Consider the following 17,484-nt stretch of genomic DNA (forward strand, 5'->3'; position numbering starts at 1 on the left):
CGCTTACGGCCATACCACTCTGAACAAGCCCGATCTCGGCTGATCTCGGAAGCTAAGCAGGGTCGGGCCTGGTTAGTACTTGGATGGGAGACTGCCTAGGAATACCTAGTGCTGTAAGCCTTTTTCATTCCTCCTTAACCCTAGCAGGGGGCGCTGTTTACTCAGGTCCACATTATACTGCACCGTGTTATGGGAAAAGTGTTTTCTTTCTTATTGTATGCAGTTATTGTATGATTTATGAGGTATCTTCTGCAATAATATCTTGTGTTTTTTATTACTTTTATTTTATGTATTTGACATTTAACCTAGATTGTTCAATTATTTGTTAACTCAATGACTGCATCGCTCTTAGACAACAGACGCTATTACCTGCAAGAATTTTCTGTTTTCAGTCACAATGCTGCTTTTGCTTTGTTCACAGTTCATGCCTATGGTCGGTGACACATTACAAGTAATGACTTTGGCTTCTATCTATTTGATTTGTTTAAAGGGAGAGCGAAATACAAAAAAGGGGATATTGTGTTTAAGGCCAAAATGGCCAGCTTCTGTGTACGTCTCAAAATGCTCTAAGTTCTTTATAAACGGCACATTCAGGCAAGTGGATGAAACGGCGTGGCTTGCCAAGCTTAAAAGAGCTCCTGTCACTCTTTACTCTCATTTACGGCCATACCACCCTGAGCACGCTCGATCTGGTCTGATCTCGGAAGCTAAGCAGGGTCGGGCCTGGTTAGTACTTGGATGGGAGACTGCCTGTGAATACCAGGTGCTGTAAGCTTTTACATTTCTCCTCAACCCTAGCAGAGCGGGCTGTTTGCTCAGGTCCACATTATATTGCACAGTGTTATGGGAAAAGTGTTTTCTTTCTTATTCTATGCAGTTATTATATGATTTATGACCTATCCTCTGCAATTAATAACTATTGTTTTTATTACTTCTGTTTTATGTATTTGACATTTCACCTAGATTGTTCAATTATTTGTTAACTCAATAATTGCATCGTTCTTAGACAATAGACGCTATTACCTGCAAGAATTTTCTGTTTTCAGTCACAGTGTTGCTTTTGCTTTGTTAACAGTTCATGCCTATGGTCGGTGACACAATACAAGTAATGATTTTGGCTTCTCTCTAGTTGTTTTGTTTAAAGGGGGAGCAAATTACAACAAAGGGGATATTGTGTTTAAGGCCAAAATGGCCACCTTCTGTGTACGTCCCAAAATGTTCTAAGTCCTTTATAAACGCCACATTCAGGCAAGTGGATGCAACGGCGTGGCTTGCCAAGCTTAAAAGAGATCCTGTCACTCTCTGCTCTCGCTTACGGCTATACCACTCTGAACAAGCCCGATCTCGGCTGATCTCGGAAGCTAAGCAGGGTCGGGCCTGGTTAGTACTTGGATGGGAGACTGCCTAGGAATACCAGGTGCTGTAAGCCTTTTTCATTCCTCCTTAACCCTAGCAGGGGGCGCTGTTTGCTCAGGTCCACATTATACTGCACCGTGTTATGGGAAAAGTGTTTTCTTTCTTATTTTATGCAGTTATTGTATGATTTATGAGGTATCTTCTGCAATAATATCTTGTGTTTTTTATTACTTTTATTTTATGTATTTGACATTTCACCTAGATTGTTCAATTATTTGTTCGCTCAATAATTGCATCGTTCTTAGACAACAGATGTATTACCTGCAAAAATATTCTGTTTTCAGTTACAGTGCTGCTTTTGCTTTGTTCACAGTTCATGCCTATGGTCGGTGACACATTACAAGTAATGATTTTGGCTTCTCTCTAGTTTTTTTGTTTAAAGGGAGAGCAAATTACAAAAAAGGGGATATTGTGTTTAAGGCCAAAATGGCCACCTTCTGTGTACGTCCCAAAATGTTCTAAGTCCTTTATAAACGCCACTTTCAGGCAAGTGGATGCAACGGCGTGGCTTGCCAAGCTTAAAAGAGCTCCTGTCACTCTCAGCTCTCGCTTATGGCCATACCACCCTGAGCACGCCCGATCTCGTCTGATCTCGGAAGCTAAGCAGGGTCGGTCCTGGTTAGTACTTGGATGGGAGACCGCCTGGGAATTCCAGGTGCTGTAAGCTTTTACATTTCTCCTCACCCATAGCAGGGGGCGCTGTTTTCTCAGGTCCACATTATACTGCACCGTGGGTTGGGAAAAGTGTTTTCTTTCTTATTCTATGCAGTTATTATATGATTTATGACCTATCCTCTGCAATTAATAACTATTGTTTTTATTACTTCTGTTTTATGTATTTGACATTTCACCTAGATTGTTCAATTATTTGTTAACTCAATAATTGCATCGTTCTTAGACAATAGACGCTATTACCTGCAAAAATATTCTGTTTTCAGTTACAGTGCTGCTTTTGCTTTGTTCACAGTTCATGCCTATGGTCGGTGACACATTACAAGTAATGATTTTGGCTTCTCTCTAGTTTTTTTGTTTAAAGGGAGAGCAAATTACAAAAAAGGGGATATTGTGTTTAAAGCCAAAATGGCCACCTTCTGTGTGCTTCCCAAAATGTTCTAAGTCCTTTATAAACGCCACATTCAGGCAAGTGGATGCACTCTCTACTCTCGCTTATGGCCATACCACCCTGAGCACGCCCAATCTCGTCTGATCTCGGAAGCTAACCAGCGTCGGGCCTGGTTAGTACTTGGATGTGAGACCGCCTGGGAATATCAGGTGCTGTAAGCGTTTACATTTCTCCTATACCCTAGCAGAGCGGGCTGTTTGCTCAGGTCCACATTATACTGCACCATGTTATGGGAAAAGTGTTTTCTTTCTTATTCTATGCAGTTATTGGACGATTTATGACCTATCCTCTGCAATTAATAACGATTGTTATTATTACTTCTGTTTTATGTATTTGACATTTCACCTAGATTGTTCAATTATTTGTTAACTCAATAATTGCATCGTTCCTAGACAACAGATGCTATTACCTGCAAGAATTTTCTGTTTTCAGTCACAGTGCTGCTTTTGCTTTGTTAACAGTTCATGCCTATGGTCAGTGACACAATACAAGTAATGATTTTGGCTTCTCTCTAGTTGTTTTGTTTAAAGGGAGAGCAAATTACAAAAAAGGGGATATTGTGTTTAAGGCCAAAATGGCCACCTTCTGTGTACGTCCCAAAATGTTTTAAGTCCTTTATAAACGCCACATTCAGGCAAGTGGATGCAACGGTGTGGCTTGCCAAGCTTAAAAGAGCTCCTGTCACTCTTTACTCTCATTTACGGCCATACCACCCTGAGCACGCTCGATCTGGTCTGATCTCGGAAGCTAAGCAGGGTCGGGCCTGCTTAGTACTTGGATGGTAGACCGCCTGGCAATACCAGGTGCTCTAAGCTTTTACATATCTCCTCACCATAGCAGGGGGCGCTGTTTTCTCAGGTCCACATAATACTGCACCGTGGGTTGGGAAAAGTGTTTTCTTTCTTATTGTATGCAGTTATTGTATGATTTATGAGGTATCTTCTGCAATAATATCTTGTGTTTTTTATTACTTTTATTTTATGTATTTGACATTTAACCTAGATTGTTCAATTATTTGTTAACTCAATGACTGCATCGCTCTTAGACAACAGACGCTATTACCTGCAAGAATTTTCTGTTTTCAGTCACAATGCTGCTTTTGCTTTGTTCACAGTTCATGCCTATGGTCGGTGACACATTACAAGTAATGACTTTGGCTTCTATCTATTTGATTTGTTTAAAGGGAGAGCGAAATACAAAAAAGGGGATATTGTGTTTAAGGCCAAAATGGCCAGCTTCTGTGTACGTCTCAAAATGCTCTAAGTTCTTTATAAACGGCACATTCAGGCAAGTGGATGAAACGGCGTGGCTTGCCAAGCTTAAAAGAGCTCCTGTCACTCTTTACTCTCATTTACGGCCATACCACCCTGAGCACGCTCGATCTGGTCTGATCTCGGAAGCTAAGCAGGGTCGGGCCCTGGTTAGTACTTGGATGGGAGACTGCCTGTGAATACCAGGTGCTGTAAGCTTTTACATTTCTCCTCAACCCTAGCAGAGCGGGCTGTTTGCTCAGGTCCACATTATATTGCACAGTGTTATGGGAAAAGTGTTTTCTTTCTTATTCTATGCAGTTATTATATGATTTATGACCTATCCTCTGCAATTAATAACTATTGTTTTTATTACTTCTGTTTTATGTATTTGACATTTCACCTAGATTGTTCAATTATTTGTTAACTCAATAATTGCATCGTTCTTAGACAATAGACGCTATTACCTGCAAGAATTTTCTGTTTTCAGTCACAGTGTTGCTTTTGCTTTGTTAACAGTTCATGCCTATGGTCGGTGACACAATACAAGTAATGATTTTGGCTTCTCTCTAGTTGTTTTGTTTAAAGGGGGAGCAAATTACAACAAAGGGGATATTGTGTTTAAGGCCAAAATGGCCACCTTCTGTGTACGTCCCAAAATGTTCTAAGTCCTTTATAAACGCCACATTCAGGCAAGTGGATGCAACGGCGTGGCTTGCCAAGCTTAAACGAGATCCTGTCACTCTCTGCTTTCGCTTACGGCCATACCACTCTGAACAAGCTCGATCTCGGCTGATCTCGGAAGCTAAGCAGGGTCGGGCCTGGTTAGTACTTGGATGGGAGACTGCCTAGGAATACCATGTCCTGTAAGCTTTTTTCATTTCTCCTCAACCCTAGCAGGGGGCGCTGTTTGCTCAGGTCTACATTATACTGCACCGTGTTATGGGAAAAGTGTTTTCTTTCTTATTCTATGCAGTTATTGGACGATTTATGAGGTATCTTCTGCAATTAATATCTTGTGTTTTTTATTACTTGTATTTTATGCATTTGACATTTCACCCTGATTGTTCAATTATTTGTTAACTCAATAATTGCATCGTTCTTAGACAACAGATGTATTACCTGCAAAAATATTCTGTTTTCAGTCACAGTGCTGCTTTTGCTTTGTTCACAGTTCATGCCTATGGTCGGTGACAGACTATTAGTAATGATTTTGGCTTCTCTCTATTTGTTTGGTTTAAAAGGAGAGCGAAATACAAAAAAGGGGATATTGTGTTTAAGGCGAAAATGGCCACCTTCTGTGTACGTCCCAAAATGTTCTAAGTCCTTTATGAACGCCACATTCAGGCAAGTGGATGCAACGGCGTGGCTTGCCAAGCTTAAAAGGGCTCCTGTCACTCTCTGCTCTTGCTTACGGCAATACCACCCTGAGCACGCCCGATCTCGTCTGATCTCGGAGGCTAAGCAGGGTCGGGCCTGCTTAGTACTTGGATGGGAGACCGCCTGGCAATACCAGGTGCTCTAAGCTTTTACATATCTCCTCACCATAGCAGGGGGCGCTGTTTTCTCAGGTCCACATAATACTGCACCGTGTTATGGGAAAAGTGTTTTCTTTTTTTATTGTATGCAATTATTGTATGATTTATGAGGTATCTTCTGCAATAATATCTTGTGTTTTTTAATACTTTTAATTTATGTATTTGACATTTCACCTAGATTGTTCAATTATTTGTTAACTCACAACTGCATGGTTCTTAGACAACAGACGCTATTACCTGCAAGAATTTTCTATTTTCAGTCACAGTGCTGCTTTTGCTTTGTTCACAGTTCATGCCTATGGTCGGTGACAGACTATTAGTAATGATTTTGGCTTCTCTCTATTTGTTTTGTTTAAAGGGGGAGCAAATTACAAAAAAGGGGATATTGTGTTTAAGGCCAAAATGGCCACCTTCTGTGTACGTCCCAAAATGTTCTAAGTCCTTTATAAACGCCACATTCAGGCAAGTGGATGCAACGGCGTGGCTTGCCAAGCTTAAAAGAGCTCCTGTCACTCTCAGCTCTCGCTTAAGGCCATACCACCCTGAGCACGCCCGATCTTGTCTGATCTCGGAAGCTAAGCAGGCTCGATCCTGGTTAGTACTTGGATGGGAGACCGCCTGGGAATACCAGGTGCTGTAAGCTTTTACATTTCTCCTCACCCATAGCAGGGGGCGCTGTTTTCTCAGGTGCACATTATACTGCACCGTGGGTTGGGAAAAGTGTTTTCTTTCTTATTGCATCCAGTTATTGTATGATTTATGAGGTATCTTCTGCAATAATATCTTGTATTTTTTATTACTTTTATTTTATGTATTTGACATTTCACCTAGATTGTTCAATTATTTGTTAGCTCAATGACTGCATCGTTCTTAGACAACAGACGCTATTACCTGCAAGGATTTTCTGTTTTCAGTCACAGTGCTGCTTTTGCTTTGTTCACAGTTCATGCCTAAAGTCGGTGACAGATTATAAGTAATGATTTTGGCTTCTCTCTATTTGATTTGTTTAAAGGGAGAGCAAAATAGAAAAAAGGGGCTATTGTGTTTAAGGCCAAAATGGCCACCTTCTGTGTACGTCCCACAATGTTCTAAGTCCTTTATAAACGCCACATTCAGGCAAGTGGATGCAACGGCGTGGCTTGCCAAGTTTAAAAGAGATCCTGTCACTCTCTGCTCTCGCTTACGGCCATACCACTCTGAACAAGCCCGATCTCGGCTGATCTCGGAAGCTAAGCAGGGTCGGGCCTGGTTAGTACTTGGATGGGAGACCGCCTGGGAATATCAGGTGCTGTAAGCGTTTACATTTCTCCTATACCCTAGCAGAGCGGGCTGTTTGCTCAGGTCCACATTATACTGCACCATGTTATGGGAAAAGTGTTTTCTTTCTTATTCTATGCAGTTATTGGACGATTTATGACCTGTCCTCTGCAATTAATAACTATTGTTTTTATTACTTCTGTTTTATGTATTTGACATTTCACCTAGATTGTTCAATTATTTGTTAACTCAATAATTGCATCGTTCCTAGACAACAGATGCTATTACCTGCAAGAATTTTCTGTTTTCAGTCACAGTGCTGCTTTTGCTTTGTTAACAGTTCATGCCTATGGTCGGTGACACAATACAAGTAATGATTTTGGCTTCTCTCTAGTTGTTTTGTTTAAAGGGAGAGCAAATTACAAAAAAGGGGATATTGTGTTTAAGGCCAAAATGGCCACCTTCTGTGTACGTCCCAAAATGTTTTAAGTCCTTTATAAACGCCACATTCAGGCAAGTGGATGCAACGGTGTGGCTTGCCAAGCTTAAAAGAGCTCCTGTCACTCTCAGCTCTCGCTTATGGCCATACCACCCTGAGCACGCCCGATCTCGTCTGATCTCGGAAGCTAAGCAGGGTCGGGCCTGGTTAGTACTTGAATGGGAGACTGCCTAGGAATACCATGTCCTGTAAGCTTTTTCATTTCTCCTCAACCCTAGCAGGGGCGGCTGTTTGCTCAGGTCTACATTATACTGCACCGTGTTATGGGAAAAGTGTTTTCTTTCTTATTCTATGCAGTTATTGGACGATTTATGAGGTATCTTCTGCAATTAATATCTTGTGTTTTTTATTACTTGTATTTTATGCATTTGACATTTCACCCTGATTGTTCAATTATTTGTTAACTCAATAATTGCATCGTTCTTAGACAACAGATGTATTACCTGCAAAAATATTCTGTTTTCAGTCACAGTGCTGCTTTTGCTTTGTTCACAGTTCATGCCTATGATCGGTGACAGACTATTAGTAATGATTTTGGCTTCTCTCTATTTGTTTGGTTTAAAAGGAGAGCGAAATACAAAAAAGGGGATATTGTGTTTAAGGCCAAAATGGCCACCTTCTGTGTACGTCCCAAAATGTTTTAAGTCCTTTATAAACGCCACATTCAGGCAAGTGGATGCAACGGCGTGGCTTGCCAAGCTTAAAAGGGCTCCTGTCACTCTCTGCTCTTGCTTACGGCAATACCACCCTGAGCACGCCCGATCTCGTCTGATCTCGGAGGCTAAGCAGGGTCGGGCCTGCTTAGTACTTGGATGGGACACCGCCTGGCAATACCAGGTGCTCTAAGCTTTTACATATCTCCTCACCATAGCAGGGGGCGCTGTTTTTCTCAGGTCCACATAATACTGCACCGTGTTATGGGAAAAGTGTTTTCTTTCTTATTGTATGCAAGTTATTGTATGATTTATGAGGTATCTTCTGCAATAATATCTTGTGTTTTTTTTACTTTTATTTTATGTATTTGACATTTCACCTAGATTGTTCAATTATTTGTTAACTCAATGACTGCATTGTTCTTAGACAACAGACGCTATTACCTGCAAGAATTTTCTGTTTTCAGTCACAGTGCTGCTTTTGCTTTGTTCACAGTTCATGCCTATGGTCGGTGACACATTACAAGTAATGATTTTGGCTTCTCTCTAGTTGTTTTGTTTAAAGGGAGAGCAAATTACAAAAAAGGGGATATTGTGTTTAAGGCCAAAATGGCCACCTTCTGTGTACGTCCCAAAATGTTCTAAGTCCTTTATAAACGCCACATTCAGGCAAGTGGATGCAACGGCGTGGCTTGCCAAGCTTAAAAGAGCTCCTGTCACTCTCTGCTGTCCCTTATGGCCATACCACCCTGAGCACGCCCGATCTCGTCTGATCTCGGAAGCTAAGCAGGGTCGGGCCTGGTTAGTACTTGGATGGGAGACCGCCTGGGAATACCAGGTGCTGTAAGCTTTTACATTTCTCCTCACCCATAGCAGGGGGCGCTGTTTTCTCAGGTCTACATTATACTGCACCGTGTTATGGGAAAAGTGTTTTCTTTCTTATTCTATGCAGTTATTGTACGATTTATGAGGTATCTTCTGCAATAATATCTTGTGTTTTTATTACTTTTATTTTATGTATTTGACATTTCACCTAGATTGTTCAATTATTTGTTAGCTCAATGACTGCATCGTTCTTAGACAACAGACGCTATTACCTGCAAGAATTTTCTGTTTTCAGTCACAGTGCTGCTTTTGCTTTGTTCACAGTTCATGCCTAAGGTCGGTGACAGATTATAAGTAATGATTTTGGCTTCTCTCTATTTGATTTGTTTAAAGGGAGAGCAAAATAGAAAAAAGGGGCTATTGTGTTTAAGGGCAAAATGGCCACCTTCTGTGTACGTCCCACAATGTTCTAAGTCCTTTATAAACGCCACATTCAGGCAAGTGGATGCAACGGCGTGGCTTGCCAAGCTTAAAAGAGATCCTGTCACTCTCTGCTCTCGCTTACGGCCATACCACTCTTGAACAAGCCCGATCTCGTCTGATCTCGGAAGCTAAGCAGGGTCGGGCCTGGTTAGAACTTGGATGGGAGACTGCCTAGGAATACAAGGTGCTGTAAGCCTTTTTCATTCCTGCTTAACCCTAGCAGGGGGCGCTGTTTGCTCAGGTCCACATTATACTGCACCGTGTTATGGGAAAAGTGTTTTCTTTCTTATTTTATGCAGTTATTGTATGATTTATGAGGTATCTTCTGCAATAATATCTTGTGTTTTTTATTACTTTTATTTTATGTATTTGACATTTCACCTAGATTGTTCAATTATTTGTTAACTCAATAATTGCATCGTTCTTAGACAACAGATGTATTACCTGCAAAAATATTCTGTTTTCAGTTCACAGTGCTGCTTTTGCTTTGTTCACAGTTCATGCCTATGGTCGGTGACACATTACAAGTAATGATTTTGGCTTCTCTCTAGTTGTTTTGTTTAAAGGGAGAGCGAAATTACAAAAAAGGGGATATTGTGTTTAGGGCCAAAATGGCCACCTTCTGTGTACGTCCCAAAATGTTCTAAGTCCTTTATAAACGCCACATTCAGGCAAGTGGATGCAACGGCGTGGCTTGCCAAGCTTAAAAGAGCTCCTGTCACTCTCAGCTCTCGCTTATGGCCATACCACCCTGAGCACGCCCGATCTCGTCTGATCTCGGAAGCTAAGCAGGGTCGGTCCTGGTTAGTACTTGGATGGGAGACCGCCTGGGAATACCAGGTGCTTTAAGCTTTTACATTTCTCCTCACCCATAGCAGGGGGCGCTGTTTTCTCAGGTCCACATTATACTGCACCGTGGGTTGGGAAAAGTGTTTTCTTTCTTATTGTATCCAGTTATTGTATGATTTATGAGGTATCTTCTGCAATAATATCTTGTATTTTTTATTACTTTTATTTATGTATTTGACATTTCACCTAGATTGTTCAATTATTTGTTAAGCTCAATGACTGCATCGTTCTTAGACAACAGACGCTATTACCTGCAAGATTTTCTGTTTCAGTCACAGTGCTGCTTTTGCTTTGTTCACAGTTCATGCCTAAGGTCGGTGACAGATTATAAGTAATGATTTTGGCTTCTCTCTATTTGATTTGTTTAAAGGGAGAGCAAAATAGAAAAAAGGGGCTATTGTGTTTAAGGCCAAAATGGCCACCTTCTGTGTACGTCCCAAAATGTTCTAAGTCCTTTATAAACGCCACATTCAGGCAAGTGGATGCAACGGTGTGGCTTGCCAAGCTTAAAAGAGCTCCTGTCACTCTCAGCTCTCGCTTATGGCCATACCACCCTGAGCACGCCCGATCTCGTCTGATCTCGGAAGCTAAGCAGGGTCGGTCCTGGTTAGTACTTGGATGGGAGACCGCCTGGGAATACCAGGTGCTGTAAGCTTTTACATTTCTCCTCAACCCTAGCAGAGCGGGCTGTTTGCTTAGGTCCACATTATATTGCACAGTGTTATGGGAAAAGTGTTTTCTTTCTTATTCTATGCAGTTATTATATGATTTATGACCTATCCTCTGCAATTAATAACTATTGTTTTTATTACTTCTGTTTTATGTATTTGACATTTCACCTAGATTGTTCAATTATTTGTTACTCAATAATTGCATCGTTCTTAGACAATAGACGCTATTACCTGCAAGAAATATTCTGTTTTCAGTTACAGTGCTGCTTTTGCTTTGTTCACAGTTCATGCCTATGGTCGGTGACAGACTATTAGTAATGATTTTGGCTTCTCTCTATTTGTTTTGTTTAAAGGGGGAGCAAATTACAAAAAAGGGGCTATTGTGTTTAAGGCCAAAATGGCCACCTTCTGTGTACGTCCCACAATGTTCTAAGTCCTTTATAAACGCCACATTCAGGCAAGTGGATGCAACGGTGTGGCTTGCCAAGCTTAAAAGAGCTCCTGTCACTCTCAGCTCTCGCTTATGGCCATACCACCCTGAGCACGCCCGATCTCGTCTGATCTCGGAAGCTAAGCAGGGTCGGTCCTGGTTAGTACTTGGATGGGAGACCGCCTGGGAATACCAGGTGCTGTAAGCTTTTACATTTCTCCTCAACCCTAGCAGAGCGGGCTGTTTGCTCAGGTCCACATTATACTGCACCGTGTTATGGGAAAAGTGTTTTCTTTCTTATTGTATGCAGTTATTGTATGATTTATGAGGTATCTTCTGCAATAATATCTTGTGTTTTTTATTACTTTTATTTTATGTATTTGACATTTCACCTAGATTGTTCAATTATTTGTTAACTCAATGACTGCATCGTTCTTAGACAACAGACGCTATTACCTGCAAGAATTTTCTGTTTTCAGTCACAGTGCTGCTTTTGCTTTGTTCACAGTTCATGCCTATGGTCGGTGACACATTACAAGTAATGATTTTGGCTTCTATCTATTTGATTTGTTTAAAGGGAGAGCGAAATACAAAAAAGGGGATATTGTGTTTAAGGCCAAAATGGCCACCTTCTGTGTACGTCCCAAAATGTTCTAAGTCCTTTATAAACGCCACATTCAGGCAAGTGGATGCAACGGCGTGGCTTGCCAAGCTTAAAAGAGCTCCTGTCACTCTCTGCTCTCGCTTACGGCCATACCACCCTGAGCACGCCCGATCTCGTCTGATCTCGGAAGCTAAGCAGGGTCGGGCCTGGTTAGTACTTGGATGGGAGACCGCCTGGGAATACCAGGTGCTGTAAGCTTTTACATTTCTCCTCAACCATAGCAGGGGGCGCTGTTTTCTCAGGTCCACATTATACTGCACCGTGTTATGGGAAAAGTGTTTTCTTTCTTATTGTTGGCAGTTATTGTATGATTTATGAGGTATCTTCTGCAATAATATCTTGTGTTTTTTATTACTTTTATTTTATGTATTTGACATTTAACCTAGATTGTTCAATTATTTGTTAACTCAATGACTGCATCGTTCTAGACAACAGACGCTATTACCTGCGAGAATTTTCTGTTTTCAGTCACAGTGCTGCTTTTGCTTTGTTCACAGTTCATGCCTATGGTCGGTGACACATTATAAGTAATGACTTTGGCTTCTATCTATTTGATTTGTTTAAAGGGAGAGCGAAATACAAAAAAGGGGATATTGTGTTTAAGGCCAAAATGGCCACCTTCTGTGTACGTCCCAAAATGTTCTAAGTCCTTTATAAACGCCACATTCAGGCAAGTGGATGAAACGGCGTGGCTTGCCAAGCTTAAAAGAGCTCCTGTCACTCTTTACTCTCATTTACGGCCATACCACCCTGAGCACGCTCGATCTGGTCTGATCTCGGAAGCTAAGCAGGGTCGGGCCTGGTTAGTACTTGGATGGGAGACTGCCTGTGAATACCAGGTGCTGTAAGCTTTTACATTTCTCCTCAACCCTAGCAGAGCGGGCTGTTTGCTCAGGTCCACATTATATTGCACAGTGTTATGGGAAAAGTGTTTTCTTTCTTATTCTATGCAGTTATTATATGATTTATGACCTATCCTCTGCAATTAATAACTATTGTTTTTATTACTTCTGTTTTATGTATTTGACATTTCACCTAGATTGTTCAATTATTTGTTAACTCAATAATTGCATCGTTCTTAGACAATAGACGCTATTACCTGCAAAAATATTCTGTTTTCAGTTACAGTGCTGCTTTTGCTTTGTTCACAGTTCATGCCTATGGTCGGTGACACATTACAAGTAATGATTTTGGCTTCTCTCTAGTTGTTTTGTTTAAAGGGAGAGCAAAATACAAAAAAGGGGATATTGTGTTTAAGGCCAAAATGGCCACCTTCTGTGTACGTCCCAAAATGTTCTAAGTCCCTTTATAAACGCCACATTCAGGCAAGTGGATGAAACGGTGTGGCTTGCCAAGCTTAAAAGAGCTCCTGTCACTCTCTAGCTCTCGCTTATGGCCATACCACCCTGAGCACGCCCGATCTCGGTCTGATCTCGGAAGCTAAGCAGGGTCGGGCCTGGTTAGTACTTGGATGGGAGACCTGCCTGTGAATACCAGGTGCTGTAAGCTTTTACATTTCTCCTCAACCCTAGCAGAGCGGGCTGTTTGCTCAGGTCCACATTATACTTGCACAGTGTTATGGGAAAAGTGTTTTCTTTCTTATTCTATGCAGTTATTGATCTGATTTATGACGTATCCTCTGCAATTAATAATCTATTGTTTTTTATTACTTCTGTTTTATGTATTTGACATTTCACCTAGATTGTTCAATTATTTGTTAACTCAATAATTGCATCGTTCTTAGACAACTAGACGCTATTACCTGCAAGAAATATTCTGTTTTCAGTCACAGTGCTGCTTTTGCTTTGTTAACAGTTCATGCCTATGGTCGGTGACACAATACAAGTAATGATTTTGGCTTCTCTCTAGTTGTTTTGTTTAAAGGGAGAGCAAATTACAAAAAAGGGGATATTGTGTTTAAGGCCAAAATGGCCACCTTCTGTGTACGTCCCAAAATGTTTTAAGTCCTTTATAAACGCCACATTCAGGCAAGTGGATGCAACGGTGTGGCTTGCCAAGCTTAAAAGAGCTCCTGTCACTCTCAGCTCTTGCTTACGGCAATACCACCCTGAGCACGCCAGATCTCGTCTGATCTCGGAGGCTAAGCAGGGTCGGGCCTGCTTAGTACTTGGATGGGAGACCGCCTGGCAATACCAGGTGCTCTAAGCTTTTACATATCTCCTCACCATAGCAGGGGGCGCTGTTTTCTCAGGTCCACATAATACTGCACCGTGTTATGGGAAAAGTGTTTTTTTTTTTATTGTATGCAATTATTGTATGATTTATGAGGTATCTTCTGCAATAATATCTTGTGTTTTTTAATACTTTATTTATGTATTTGACATTTCACCTAGATTGTTCAATTATTTGTTAACTCACAACTGCATGGTTCTTAGACAACAGACGCTATTACCTGCAAGAATTTTCTGTTTTCAGTCACAGTGCTGCTTTTGCTTTGTTCACAGTTCATGCCTATGGTCGGTGACAGACTATTAGTAATGATTTTGGCTTCTCTCTAGTTGTTTTGTTTAAAAGGGAGAGCAAATTACAAAAAAGGGGATATTGTGTTTAAGGCCAAAATGGCCACCTTCTGTGTACGTCCCAAAATGTTCTAAGTCCTTTATAAACGCCACATTCAGGCAAGTGGATGCAACGGCGTGGCTTGCCAAGCTTAAAAGAGCTCCTGTCACTCTCTGCTCTCGCTTATGGCCATACCACCCTGAGCACGCCCGATCTTGTCTGATCTCGGAAGCTAAGCAGGGCTCGAGCCTGGTTAGTACTTGGATAGGAGACCGCCTGGGAATACCAGGTGCTGTAAGCTTTTTACATTTCTCCTCAACCCTAGCAGGGGGCGCTGTTTGCTCAGGTCTACATTATACTGCACCGTGTTATGGGAAAAGTGTTTTCTTTCTTATTGTATGCAGTTATTGTATGATTTATGAGGTATCTTCTGCAATAATATCTTGTGTTTTTTATTACTTTTATTTTATGTATTTGACATTTCACCTAGATTGTTCAATTATTTGTTAACTCAATACTGCATCGTTCTTAGACAACAGACGCTATTACCTGCAAGAATTTTCTGTTTTCAGTCACAGTGCTGCTTTTGCTTTGTTCACAGTTCATGCCTAAGTTCGGTGACAGATTATAAGTAATGATTTTGGCTTCTCTCTATTTGATTTGTTTAAAGGGAGAGCGAAATACAAAAAAGGGGATATTGTGTTTAAGGCCAAAATGGCCACCTTCTGTGTACGTCCCAAAATGTTCTAAGTCCTTTATAAACGCCACATTCAGGCAAGTGGATGCAACGGCGTGGCTTGCCAAGCTTAAAAGAGCTCCTGTCACTCTCAGCTCTCGCTTATGGCCATACCACCCTGAGCACGCCCGATCTCGTCTGATCTCGGAAGCTAAGCAGGGTCGGGCCTGGTTAGTACTTGGATGGGAGACCGCCTGGGAATACCAGGTGCTGTAAGCTTTTACATTTCTCCTCAACCCTAGCAGAGCGGGCTGTTTGCTCAGGTCCACATTATACTGCACCGTGTTATGGGAAAAGTGTTTTCTTTCTTATTGTATGCAGTTATTGTATGATTTATGAGGTATCTTCTGCAATAATATCTTGTGTTTTTTATTACTTTTATTTTATGTATTTGACATTTCACCTAGATTGTTCAATTATTTGTTAACTCAATGACTGCATCGTTCTTAGACAACAGACGCTATTACCTGCAAGAAATTTTCTGTTTTCAGTCACAGTGCTGCTTTTGCTTTGTTCACAGTTCATGCCTATGGTCGGTGACAGATTATTACAGTAATGACTTTGGCTTCTCTCTATTTGATTTGTTTAAAGGGAGAGCGAAATACAAAAAAGGGGATATTGTGTTTAAGGCCAAAATGGCCACCTTCTGTGTACGTCCCAAAATGTTCTAAGTCCTTTATAAACGCCACATTCAGGCAAGTGGATGCAACGGCGTGGCTTGCCAAGCTTAAAAGAGCTCCTGTCACTCTCTAGCTCTCGCTTATCGGCCATACCACCCTGAGCACGCCGATCTTGTCTGATCTCGGAGGCTAAGCAGGGTCGGGCCTGGTTAGTACTTGGATGGGAGACCGCCTGGAAATACCAGGTGCTGTAAGCGTTTACATTTCTCCTCACCCATAGCAGGGGGCGCTGTTTTCTCAGGTCCACATTATACTGCACCGTGGTTTGGGAAAAGTGTTTTCTTTCTTATTGTATGCAGTTATTGTATGATTTATGAGGTATCTTCTGCAATAATATCTTGTGTTTTTTATTACTTTTATTTTATGTATTTGACATTTCACCTAGATTGTTCAATTATTTGTTAACTCAATAATTGCATCGCTCTTAGACAACAGACGCTATTATCTGCAAGAATTTTCTGTTTTCAGTCACAATGCTGCTTTTGCTTTGTTCACAGTTCATGCCTATGGTCGGTGACACATTACAAGTAATGACTTTGGCTTCTATCTATTTGATTTGTTTAAAGGGAGAGCGAAATACAAAAAAGGGGATATTGTGTTTAAGGCCAAAATGGCCAGCTTCTGTGTACGTCTCAAAATGCTTCTAAGTTCCTTTATAAACGGCACATTCAGGCAAGTGGATGAAACGGCGTGGCTTGCCAAGCTTAAAAGAGCTCCTGTCACTCTTCAGCTCTCATTACGGCCATACCACCCTGAGCACGCTCGATCTGGTCTGATCTCGGAAGCTAAGCAGGGTCGGGCCTGGTTAGTACTTGGATGGGAGACTGCCTGTGAATACCAGGTGCTGTAAGCTTTTACATTTCTCCTCAACCCTAGCAGAGCGGGCTGTTTGCTTAGGTCCACATTATACTGCACTGTGTTATGGGAAAAGTGTTTTCTTTCTTATTGTATGCAGTTATTGTATGATTTATGAGGTATCTTCTGCAATAATATCTTGTGTTTTTTATTACTTTTATTTTATGTATTTGACATTTCACCTAGATTGTTCAATTATTTGTTAGCTCAATAATTGCATCGTTCTTAGACAACAGACTGTATTACCTGCAAAATATTCTGTTTTCAGTTCACAGTGCTGCTTTTGCTTTGTTCACAGTTCATGCCTAATGGTCGGTGACAGATTATCAAGTAATGATTTTGGCTTCTCTCTATTTGTTTGGTTTAAAAGGAGAGCAAATTACAAAAAGGGGATATTGTGTTTAAGGCCAAAATGGCCACCTTCTGTGTACGTCCCAAAATGTTCTAAGTCCTTTATAAACGCCACATTCAGGCAAGTGGATGCAACGGCGTGGCTTGCCAAGCTTAAAAGAGCTCCTGTCACTCTCAGCTCTCGCTTATGGCCATACCACCCTGAGCATGAAGGGGAGTAATGCGAGAGGGGAAGGGGGGGTTATGGTTGAAGAACGAGGCGATATGCTTGGGGATTGCAAAGTTGAAGAGAAAGAGTGTGTGGGTGTTCAGGTAGAGTAACAGGCCTAAGGGAATGGGATAGTGGGAGGTAGAGACGGGGCGGAGATGGCGGGGGGTTAACAGAATGGTGAAGAAGAGCTGTTGTATTCTGATAGTATTTGGAGGTAATGGTGGAAAGAGAGGTGGAGGTGTAATGTCGGAGGTGGGTGTGTGAGGGTCGTTATCCTTCATTATGTGCCCTTTTGGATGGGAGACCGCCTTGCAAGACCATGTGCCTCCTAAGCTTTTTTCCTATCTCCTCACCGATAGCAGGGGCGCGTTTTCTCAGGTCCACATAATACTGCACCGTGTTTGGGAAAGTGTTTTTTTTATTTGTATGGCATTATTGTATGATTTATGAGGTCTCTTATTCATATATCTTGT

The 17,484-nt window shown here is 41.4% G+C and overlaps 12 non-coding genes and 14 pseudogenes across 12 annotated transcripts; all 26 read left to right on the top strand.

Annotated features, from left to right (window-relative positions):
• Position 1: 1 nt before the first annotated feature.
• LOC114870184 (5S ribosomal RNA) lies at positions 2-120 on the top strand (annotated as a pseudogene).
• Positions 121-656: 536 nt separating this feature from the next.
• On the top strand, positions 657-775 carry LOC114870179 (5S ribosomal RNA). Its single transcript, XR_003788311.1, has one exon. It is a non-coding gene; the product is annotated as a 5S ribosomal RNA (ribosomal RNA).
• A 535-nt stretch (positions 776-1,310) lies between these two features.
• Positions 1,311-1,429, top strand: LOC114870174 (5S ribosomal RNA). The gene has a single exon (XR_003788307.1). It is a non-coding gene; the product is annotated as a 5S ribosomal RNA (ribosomal RNA).
• Positions 1,430-1,964: 535 nt separating this feature from the next.
• LOC114870147 (5S ribosomal RNA) lies at positions 1,965-2,083 on the top strand. The gene has a single exon (XR_003788280.1). It is a non-coding gene; the product is annotated as a 5S ribosomal RNA (ribosomal RNA).
• A 498-nt stretch (positions 2,084-2,581) lies between these two features.
• LOC114870118 (5S ribosomal RNA) lies at positions 2,582-2,700 on the top strand (annotated as a pseudogene).
• Positions 2,701-3,235: 535 nt separating this feature from the next.
• LOC114870135 (5S ribosomal RNA) lies at positions 3,236-3,354 on the top strand (annotated as a pseudogene).
• A 534-nt stretch (positions 3,355-3,888) lies between these two features.
• LOC114870116 (5S ribosomal RNA) lies at positions 3,889-4,008 on the top strand (annotated as a pseudogene).
• Positions 4,009-4,543: 535 nt separating this feature from the next.
• LOC114870127 (5S ribosomal RNA) lies at positions 4,544-4,662 on the top strand (annotated as a pseudogene).
• Positions 4,663-5,198: 536 nt separating this feature from the next.
• On the top strand, positions 5,199-5,317 carry LOC114870114 (5S ribosomal RNA; annotated as a pseudogene).
• A 534-nt stretch (positions 5,318-5,851) lies between these two features.
• On the top strand, positions 5,852-5,970 carry LOC114870117 (5S ribosomal RNA; annotated as a pseudogene).
• Positions 5,971-6,505: 535 nt separating this feature from the next.
• LOC114870163 (5S ribosomal RNA) lies at positions 6,506-6,624 on the top strand. The gene has a single exon (XR_003788296.1). It is a non-coding gene; the product is annotated as a 5S ribosomal RNA (ribosomal RNA).
• Positions 6,625-7,159: 535 nt separating this feature from the next.
• LOC114870106 (5S ribosomal RNA) lies at positions 7,160-7,278 on the top strand (annotated as a pseudogene).
• Positions 7,279-7,813: 535 nt separating this feature from the next.
• Positions 7,814-7,932, top strand: LOC114870125 (5S ribosomal RNA; annotated as a pseudogene).
• A 535-nt stretch (positions 7,933-8,467) lies between these two features.
• On the top strand, positions 8,468-8,586 carry LOC114870141 (5S ribosomal RNA). Its single transcript, XR_003788274.1, has one exon. It is a non-coding gene; the product is annotated as a 5S ribosomal RNA (ribosomal RNA).
• Positions 8,587-9,120: 534 nt separating this feature from the next.
• On the top strand, positions 9,121-9,240 carry LOC114870130 (5S ribosomal RNA; annotated as a pseudogene).
• A 537-nt stretch (positions 9,241-9,777) lies between these two features.
• Positions 9,778-9,896, top strand: LOC114870154 (5S ribosomal RNA). The gene has a single exon (XR_003788287.1). It is a non-coding gene; the product is annotated as a 5S ribosomal RNA (ribosomal RNA).
• A 533-nt stretch (positions 9,897-10,429) lies between these two features.
• Positions 10,430-10,548, top strand: LOC114870108 (5S ribosomal RNA). Its single transcript, XR_003788267.1, has one exon. It is a non-coding gene; the product is annotated as a 5S ribosomal RNA (ribosomal RNA).
• Positions 10,549-11,083: 535 nt separating this feature from the next.
• LOC114870119 (5S ribosomal RNA) lies at positions 11,084-11,202 on the top strand. The gene has a single exon (XR_003788268.1). It is a non-coding gene; the product is annotated as a 5S ribosomal RNA (ribosomal RNA).
• A 535-nt stretch (positions 11,203-11,737) lies between these two features.
• LOC114870101 (5S ribosomal RNA) lies at positions 11,738-11,856 on the top strand. The gene has a single exon (XR_003788266.1). It is a non-coding gene; the product is annotated as a 5S ribosomal RNA (ribosomal RNA).
• A 534-nt stretch (positions 11,857-12,390) lies between these two features.
• LOC114870180 (5S ribosomal RNA) lies at positions 12,391-12,509 on the top strand. The gene has a single exon (XR_003788312.1). It is a non-coding gene; the product is annotated as a 5S ribosomal RNA (ribosomal RNA).
• Positions 12,510-13,046: 537 nt separating this feature from the next.
• LOC114870177 (5S ribosomal RNA) lies at positions 13,047-13,167 on the top strand. Its single transcript, XR_003788309.1, has one exon. It is a non-coding gene; the product is annotated as a 5S ribosomal RNA (ribosomal RNA).
• Positions 13,168-13,708: 541 nt separating this feature from the next.
• Positions 13,709-13,827, top strand: LOC114870129 (5S ribosomal RNA; annotated as a pseudogene).
• Positions 13,828-14,359: 532 nt separating this feature from the next.
• LOC114870111 (5S ribosomal RNA) lies at positions 14,360-14,479 on the top strand (annotated as a pseudogene).
• Positions 14,480-15,014: 535 nt separating this feature from the next.
• Positions 15,015-15,133, top strand: LOC114870153 (5S ribosomal RNA). Its single transcript, XR_003788286.1, has one exon. It is a non-coding gene; the product is annotated as a 5S ribosomal RNA (ribosomal RNA).
• Positions 15,134-15,672: 539 nt separating this feature from the next.
• Positions 15,673-15,791, top strand: LOC114870132 (5S ribosomal RNA; annotated as a pseudogene).
• A 537-nt stretch (positions 15,792-16,328) lies between these two features.
• On the top strand, positions 16,329-16,447 carry LOC114870110 (5S ribosomal RNA; annotated as a pseudogene).
• Positions 16,448-17,484: the final 1,037 nt, after the last annotated feature.

The sequence above is a fragment of the Betta splendens genome, chromosome 14 (assembly GCF_900634795.4).
Source record: "Betta splendens chromosome 14, fBetSpl5.4, whole genome shotgun sequence".
Lineage (NCBI taxonomy): Eukaryota > Metazoa > Chordata > Actinopteri > Anabantiformes > Osphronemidae > Betta > Betta splendens.